Consider the following 9,154-nt stretch of genomic DNA (forward strand, 5'->3'; position numbering starts at 1 on the left):
TAAAGCCCACCAACTCTCAATCCCTGGGGGCCCACAAGCATGAATGGCCCAGTCTCTGCCTTCAGGCTATTTTAATCTTATAAAAGGTCCCAGGCTTTGGGTGGCCAGGAGCCCAGCATCTCCTGCTCCCTTGGGGTCATTAACACCTTGTTACCAGTTCGGACATTAGGGGAATTTAATTAAAATGTTGATTCTTCTAAAATGGGGACTTTTGCAAACCTGCCCAGACCCCAGTTTTTCCCTAGGTCTGTAATGTTTGGTGCCAGATATGACCAGCCTCTGTTGTTGAGCTAAATGCAAACTTTTAAAGGTGTTTTACCCCCTCACAGCTTATGAGTTTTTGAAGTTGACAGAATGAAAGGGTGATGTTGAGAGATGAAGGAACGAAGCATGCAGTGGGTGACATGGCTGAGGAACCCCCAGACAGACCCAGAGACCATCTGATCCATGCCAGGCTTGAACAAGGGGCCTGTCTGCCTCACCCCAGCAAGGAATCCTCTAACCCCTGAGTTTGAATTCACGGTCTATCAATCCGATGCATGCTCTGGGACTTTGGCAAAATCGTCTTCCCTTGTTGACACTCAGTTTTCTTATGGGCATAACAATACTCATGGAGATAAAGGTTGTGGTGTGTGCATAAAATCTGCGACCTGGAAATAGTCAGGAGGGTGTCGGGCGTGGCTATCAGGGGGCATTGTGGCCTTTTCTGTGGGGAGATCAAAGCACCAGAAATAACTTGTGTGTTTCAGGAATACAAAGTGCTCACTTGTGCCTCAGTAGGACCCAGGCCATGGAGTCTCTGTGGATGGAGCATGCTTGTTGTTGTAGAATGATAAGCTTTAGAAATGGAAGGTTCCCGAGGGGGCAAACCTGAGGCCAGCTCTCTACCACCCCATACTGCTTCTTCATGATTACTAGTATTACTATTTTTTTTTTTTAGTGAGGCAATTGGGGTTAAGTGACTTGCCCAGGGTCACACAGCTAGTAAGTGTTAAGTGTCTGAGGTCGGATTTGAACTCAGGTCCTCCTGACTCCAGGGCCGGTGCTCTATCCACTGCACCATCTAGCTGCCCCACTAGTATTACTATTACTGAACCTCACAACAACCCTAGGAGCTGGGCACTGCTATTATCCCCTTTTACAGGTTAGGAGACTGAGGCTCAGAGACGTTGAGCGCTTTCCCAGGACCACACAGCTAGTCAGGGTCAAAGTCAGATTGAATGCAAGACTCTGCTTTCTAAGCCTGATAAACCACGTACGACACACTGCCCCTCCTAGCTAATGAAGAAGTGAAGAACTAAGGAAAGTGTAGACCATCCATGCTATGGGACTTTTCTCAAATGGATCTCAGCTAATCCATGGGAGTCCCCAATGTGACAATGCTTCATTTTCTCCTCTTCTGATGGGGATTGAATCTTACAAACCATGAACTCTTTGCAGCTGATGAGAGAGATCTCTGATGCTCCTCCTCTACGGTGAGACAGGCTCTATCCTTTGGAACAGTAAGTAGTCTTTCCTGGGAATGCAGCCCAAGGGCCTCTGTCTCTTGAGACTGTGGGGTGAGGACAATCACAGGAGCCTACACTGGGGGGCTGGAGAGAACTCAGAGGCCACCTAGTCCAACCCCCTCATTTTTCAGAGAGGGAAACAGATCTATCCACTGGTGTACAGGCTGAGTTTATAATCTTGCCCACTCTTGCTACTAACTTGATTTGAGCATCAATGCCACACAAGGATCCCAGTCTGGCCCAAGAGGTGGTTTTTAGTGGTGTCCTGGCTGCCACCAGGGTCTTCGGCCAAACCAGAAGGCTGGCACAGTTTTTGAACTGTGCTGCAGAACTAAGGTGGGGCATGTGGCGCTTTACCCAGGGTGCCTAAATTTAGAGGGTGCCAGTGACACTTGAATTCCTTCAGGAGGCAGAAGCGATTGAGCTGAGGCTTTATTTAGCAAGAATCCTTCAGCTAGCAAGCTCTCCAGGGGTGAGCTGCCAGGCTTTGGCTCACTCTGTGCTTCACCCAATCTGTTTTACCCCAGGATTTCCACCTGTGGGGTCCAGTGTCCTGGGCTCTCCCTCCACCCAGCACCTGAGTTCTTCTGTCTGAGTCCCCCATGTGAGGTCTCTCCTTCCACAGCTAAGTTTTTAACAACATTGATGGGAGAGCTGTTGGCCCAGGGCCCACTTTATAGTTCTTGTCCAGGCCCCAGTAATGGAGTTGTGGTTTTGCCCCCTTCCCACTTCTCCTCCAGCGCCCAGCCCCCAATGCTCCCTTCTGCTCATCCTCCCTCATATCCTCCCTTCCCTAAAGTGCCCTGGTTTCCATCATTGACCTTTCCTGGTCCTTTGCTCCTGATCGAAGCTCCCAGGGCTGGAGGGCAGCTGCCCTCTCCTATGTGTGAGCCTCATTAAGAGGCCTCAATCCAGTCCGATTCAGCTGTATCAGCCCCCCTCAGAGGCTGGGGGGAGAGGGGATAGAAGCAGCTTCACAGAGGGGGCAAGTGAGCTGAGGCCTGAGGGAAAGCAAAGATCCCCCAAGGCATGTCAATGACCAAGCATTGATTAAGCACCTACTATGCGCTGCTGTGCTGGGCCCTGGAATGCATCTGTGCCTGCCCCCAAGGAGCTTCTGTTCCAGTGGAGAAATAAGTAAATACAAGTTGTGTGCCAAAGGCATGGAGACAGAAACCAATATGGCGATCCCCTAGCAGTCTGTGGGGAGCAAGGGGAGGGGGTACCGGAGTCTCGGAGTCTGGGAAGCGAAGGTTTTCCTGCTGGCTTGTGATTGCCTTAAAAGTAAATGTACCAGACTTACTTCCTTTCCATTAAGGGTCTGATCTGAAGGAATCTTAAGGGGGCAGCTTCTGGAAGTGAGATTGGGGATGTGCACCTAAATACATCTTCATCTTATAGCATAGATCGTAGTAATTTATTATAGCAGTTATTGCCTCTGTCTGAACGCACCCTCTGCCCACTCCTATTTATGCAGCCTTGGGAGTGCTGGCTCTGACATATTCCCTGGTAAATGTTGAGCTCCCAAACCAAGACAAGGTCAAAATGAATGACCCTTGGGTCAATGTTTCCCCTCCATTCTCCTGATTAACCTGCATCTCCTGGGCCTTCATCCTCAATATTTCTTGCACCCAGTTCAGAAGGGTGAGTCTGACCATCCTGTGTGTTAATGTGATGTCACTTGAATAAAGGTTGTGTTTCCCTGACTATGGCTTGCTGAACTCTTTTCTGGGAACTATTCATTTAGGCAGGGAGCCATGCTTATGCATGTGCTTGGTGAACACATTTCATCTAGAAGAGACGTCTGAGAAAGCTCCAATTCAAAAGGAGAAGGACTTTAATGTACTTAGGCCTGGTATTTAACTGAGCTTATTTTGGGGGAAAAGGCAGTCTTCAGTTAGGCATGGTGATGTAATCCCAGCTATGTGGGGAGACTCATGGATCACTTGAGCTGGGGGCCTCAGTGTTAGAGTTCTGCCAAATGCAGGACTGAGCTAAAGCTGGCATGATGATGGAGAGAGCCACCAAACTACCTAAGGAAGGATGAACCATTCCAGGTAAGACCCAGAGTGGGTCAAATCTCTTCTGATGAAGAGCCCACAAGCGGCCATTGCCTTTCCAGTGAGATGGGGGAAATTCAATCTCCAAAAACAAAGAAACAAAAAAGACCAGTTTTCAGCTAGTAGAGAAGATTCCTTTTGCTAGGGCTGGATTGGTGATTCTTAACTTGGGGTCCATGGAGTATGTGGACTGAGATGAGAAAAAATTACATCTTTACTAACCTTCAACTGAAATTTAGCATTTATTTCAATTATTTCAAGACATTCTTCTGAGAAGGGATCCCTAGTCTTCATCAGATTGACTGCCAGAGGGGCTCAAGATGCAAAAAACTAAGAACTTCTGGGGTAGGTGACAGTAGAGAGAACTCTGTGATTAAGGCAGGAAGATGTTAGCCAAAAAGAACATTTGCATGCAAGGAAATGCTGCTTAATTAAGGGAGCCATGGTCTAATGATGAATGCTACAATTTGTTGTGGGTAAGCTATCTGGAGTGAATGACTCAGTGCTAGGTTTGAAGGAATATATATATATATATATATATATATATACACACATACATACACACACGCATATACATGTGTGTATACATATACGTGTATGTATGTATGTATGTATACACACACAAGCATTTATTAAGCTCTTACTATTCTCTAGAGACTGTACTAAGCAGAGGGTAGGGAGGAGAAGGTACCTGTGCAGGTACATGGTGGCTAAGTCTGGCAAGTCAGAAGTAGAACATGGAGAGGTGTGAAGGATATCTGACCTGGACTTTTTCTCAAAATGGAGGTTCTAGGAGGAACTCACAAATAAGAAGAGAATGTTGTTGGGGTTGGGCATTCTTCCAGAGTGAGAAGGAAGTTGAGGTATGAGGATGAGGTTTGGGGAGTCCGGAATAGAACCTGGAGAGGCATGGATGGATGGATGGATGGATGGATGGATGGATGAATCAGTCAATAACCATTTATTGCTATGTGGTAGGCACTGAGAATACAAGTACAAAAAAGATCTTGCGGTCTAACAGGAGGGACAATAAGTAGTGACAGACATGCAAACATACATATATGTATGTATATATAACTACTCTGTATACATATATATATATATTTAACTGCTCTGTAGATATTTACCTTTATTAAACTTATAGTTATGTACTATATATAATCATAAATATAAATTTAATAAAGGCAAATATCTACAGAATAATTAAATTTATATTTATGCTCTATATAAATACAGTACATACACTGCATATATATACACATGTACACACATATACATGCATACAGGCATATATGTATGTATATATTGTGTACATGTGTATATACACGTATATGTGTGTGTATACACATACATGCACACACAATCATATATGGTGGAGGTAGGGAAGGAGGGCACCAGCAGTGGAAACATCTAAAAGGCAATGTTTGAGTTGTGTTTTAAAACAACTCTCTGGACTTGTGTTTTGTACCTATTTAAACTCCAACCAAATCTGGGCCAGGGTAAATGAGGCAGAAGGACAGGGAAGATGGACAAACTAAATATAAATAACTAATAGCAAATTGTCTGGAGGTAAGAGCAGGAAGCCATGCCTCTGACTAGCCATTTCGAGATTTTTGTGCATAGGGAGCATCCTGGCCCCAAGGATGGGACTCTGGCTGAATGAATTGTCTGAATTCTTGGATTCCAGACCTAGTCTATTATAGGTACAGGGGCAGCTGGGTGGCATAATGGATAGAGCACTGGCCCTGAAGTTGGGAGGACCTGAATTCAAATCTCACCTCAGACACTTACTAGCTGTGTGACCCTGGGCAAGTCACCTAAACTCAATTGCCTTAAACATCCTGGGCCATCTCCAGTCTTCCTGATATATACCTTGCCACTGGACCTAGAAGGCTCTGGAGGAGAGAGTGAAGTTGGTGACCTTGCACAGTCCTTCCTCTCTTAAATTCAATTTACTGAAAGTCATGACATCACCCTGATGCCATGGTCCTCTTCGAGAATGAAGGACAAACAACAAAACAAACAAATTATAGGTAGGTACAAGAAATGCCTGGGGGAAGCCATGCTAGAGTGTTCTTTGTTGAGACAGATGGATGGAACAGTGGGTAGAGCATTAGAATCAGGAAGACCTGAGTTCAAATCTTGTCTCAGACACTTACTAGATATGTGACTCTTTGTGATACTTCATCTCTGTGTGCCTTAGTTTTCACATCTGTCAAATGAGGATAATAATAGCATCTACCTACCATGATTGTTGTGAAGATAAATGAGAAAAAAAATTGTAAAGTACTTAGCACAGAGTCAGTGCAAACAGTAGGTGCTATATAAATGTTTGATGATGAGTGGGAAAAGCCAATGACGTGGCTAAATATTTCAATAGACAAGGACTCTAGGACATGAGATGGAAGAAATCCAAGGGATCCCAGTCCCTTGTGCACAGGGGAAGCTGAAAAAAAGTGCTTGAGAATTGATCTTTGGATTGACTTGTTCACATCATCCAAGAAGTTGAGAGGAGGAAAGGACCTCAGTAACCAGTCAGTCTAACCCTAACCTGAACAAGAATCCCCACAATAATATCCCAACAATGGGCACCCACTTTCTGCTTCATGACCTCTGGGGACAGGGAGCTCACTACTTAACCAAAGAGCTCATTCCTCTTTGGGACATTTAATGGTTAAAACATGTTCTCTCCAAACTAAAGTCCTCGTTTTTAGAGGATGGAGGCATAGAGATGCAGTGGCTTGGGGCAGCTAGATGGCGCAGTGGTTAAAGCACCGGCCCTGGATTCAGGAGTACCTGAGTTCAAATCCAGCCTCAGACATTTGACACTTACTAGCTGTGTGACCCTGGGCAAGTCACTTAACCCCCATTGCCTGAAAAAAAAAAGAGAGAGATGCAGTGGCTTTTAGGTGGCAGAGTGGCTCTGGAGCTAGGAATTTGCCTAAGTGGGAATCCTGTCTCAAGCTCTTACTACCTGTGTGACCCTGCACAAATCACATAACTGCTCTGGCCTCATCTTCCCCAAATAAAAAATGGAGATCCTAATGGCACCTACCTCCCAGGGCTTTGTAAAACTCGCTGGAGATAACTCTGTAAAGCACTTTGCAAACCTTAAAATGCTATATAAACACCATGATCATTATTCTTCAAGGCCACAGGCCAAGACCCAAACCGAAGTTTTGCCTGTTTGAGGTCTCATATTAACATACTAGGTTATGATCCAGTATCCCTCCCACCACACTCCTGGTCTCCCATTGAGTTAGTTTAATAGGTTTTATTTTATGAATCCTCACCTTCCTCCAGGTGTGAGATTAACGATCTTTAATGTAACAGTAAAATGATATTCAGCTCATTAATAGTAAAGTAGCCCCGGGTTGCCTGTGAAACGGGTCCCCTTCCACATTGTGTGAGCTGCTGTCCAGAGACTCATTCACCTACATACACTCTTTAGGACGCTCTCTGCTTCCTCCTCCCTCCCTCTCTCCCTCCCCACACTATTCCTGTTCCCTGGGAGGCTGAACTTGAGAGAATCTGAGAAAATGACCCCATTTGGGGTCACACATGGTGTGTGTGTATGCATGTGCATGTGTGTGTGTATAGGTGTATGTGTGCATGTGTGTGTATGTGTATGTGTACGGAGGCAGGGATACTGGCATTTTTTTATCTTTGCCTTGAGTACCTAGGCCAGTGCCTGACACAGTAGGAACTAAATGAATGCTTAGGGATAGAGTGCTAGGTCCAGTGCCTGGAACATCGTAGGGGCTTTAGGTGACCGTTGATTGATAAATGAATTGAAGATGACCATTCTGGGCTTTCCAGAAGGAGTGGTGGCCGGTGGGAAGTGTGTGCTCATTTTGCAAAGAGCTGGTCTTGTCTCAAGGAAAAGAGAATGCTGTCCACAGGGAGAAACCTCATTGGACTAGAAGTCCAGGGCAGCATTTCTTGTCTTGGCCCTCTCCCTGTCCCTAGAAGACTGGGGAGGTCATTCTGGTCCAACCCACTCTGTCTGGAGATGAACAATCAGAGGCTCAAAGAGGTTGATTGATGTGCTGTTGTGAGAATTAGAACCAGGATTTGAAGCCAGTTCCTTGGTCTTCCAAGTCAGGGTTCTTCCCGCTACCTCAAGTCCCTCCATCTTCCTGGGTCTCAGTTTTGTAGGACCATGGATAGAGAACACTAATCCAGTTTTCTCATTGTACAGATAAGGACTCTGAAGCCTAGAGAGGAGATGTGGCTGGTCTAAAGTCTCTCAGGTGGCAAACCTGGAACTCAAACCCTGGGCCTTTGGCCCTTTCCACTGGATCAGTTTCTCCACATGTCCAATGAGGCTTTTGGAATAAATGATTTCTAAGGTTCTTTTCAGTCAATCACCAAGCATTTATTAAGCATTTACTATGAGTGAGGCACTTTGCTAGGCATGGGAGATGCACTGATCAATTCAGTTAAACGTCCCTGTCTGCAAGGAACTTACATTCTACTGGAAAAGTCAACATAGTTAGGTCTATGAAAAGTACATTAACTATATGGTAATTTGTGGGGAGGCTTCCCAAGTCTAGAGAGATGCGAGAAGCTTCATGCAGAAGGTAGCACTTGAGGGGAAAGTCTTTCAATTTAAACGTTCTGTGATGATCTGATGACTGTGAATGGGAAATTAGAAACCCCACAGCCCTGCCACCAAATAGCTGCCTGGCTTTGGAAGTCTTTCCTTTACCTCCATGGCCTTTAGTCTCCTTCCTCGGAAAGCGATAGACCTTGGACCAGGTGACTCCAGGATCCCTGGGGGGAAGACAACTACTACTTTAGGGGAAGGCACCTGAAAGGCTTTTGTTCTCTGTGATGACAAGGTCCCTCAGCTTGCCAGACTGCCTATGAGGAAGAAGAAGAGTCATTCACTAGAACAGAGTTTTGACCTTGACTTTGGACTTGCTCAACCCTAGGTTTTATCTAATTTATTGGCTTGCTTAGTCAGCCTCGGTTTGGTGTTCAGGCTGTAGATAGTGCAATGTAAGCTCCTTGAGGGTAGGTAATGTCCTGAAGAGTGTCAAATTTCTGTCTCTTTAGCCCCAGTGCTTGACATATAATCGATGCTTAATAAATGCTTGTTGGATTGAGTTGAACAGACAAGGCCTCTCCCTGTTATTTTCAATGTTTCGTTCTATCACTCCTTCTACTCAAAGACTTTTCTGTCCCCTGAGACAATTAAAAAATAGAGACATAGTTTCTGGGTAATTTAATCATTTTATGAATAGACCAATGGGTTATTAATAAAAGGATAGTCTATGACCATTTATCTCAGACCAAAGACTCCCAATGGTGGTGGGAGGTCACATTTTTGTACCCTTTTAACTATAAGAGATCCATCACATGGCAATCTAATCTAATTGGCTGACATGATTGGAGGTGAGTTATATTAAGATAAAGTCTGGGGACATGTGACTTAGATCAGTCAAATCTTGGTCTAAATGACATCAGAGAAAGAATAAAGACCCCACCCAAGCTGATCAGAGCACGATAGTTTTCACTGGGGTATGGCTTGGACAGGTTTGATCAAGATGAATCTTACTTTCAAGAAGAGGAGGTCCTTGT

The sequence above is a fragment of the Dromiciops gliroides genome, chromosome 4 (genome assembly GCF_019393635.1).
Source record: "Dromiciops gliroides isolate mDroGli1 chromosome 4, mDroGli1.pri, whole genome shotgun sequence".
NCBI classification, from domain to species: domain Eukaryota; kingdom Metazoa; phylum Chordata; class Mammalia; order Microbiotheria; family Microbiotheriidae; genus Dromiciops; species Dromiciops gliroides.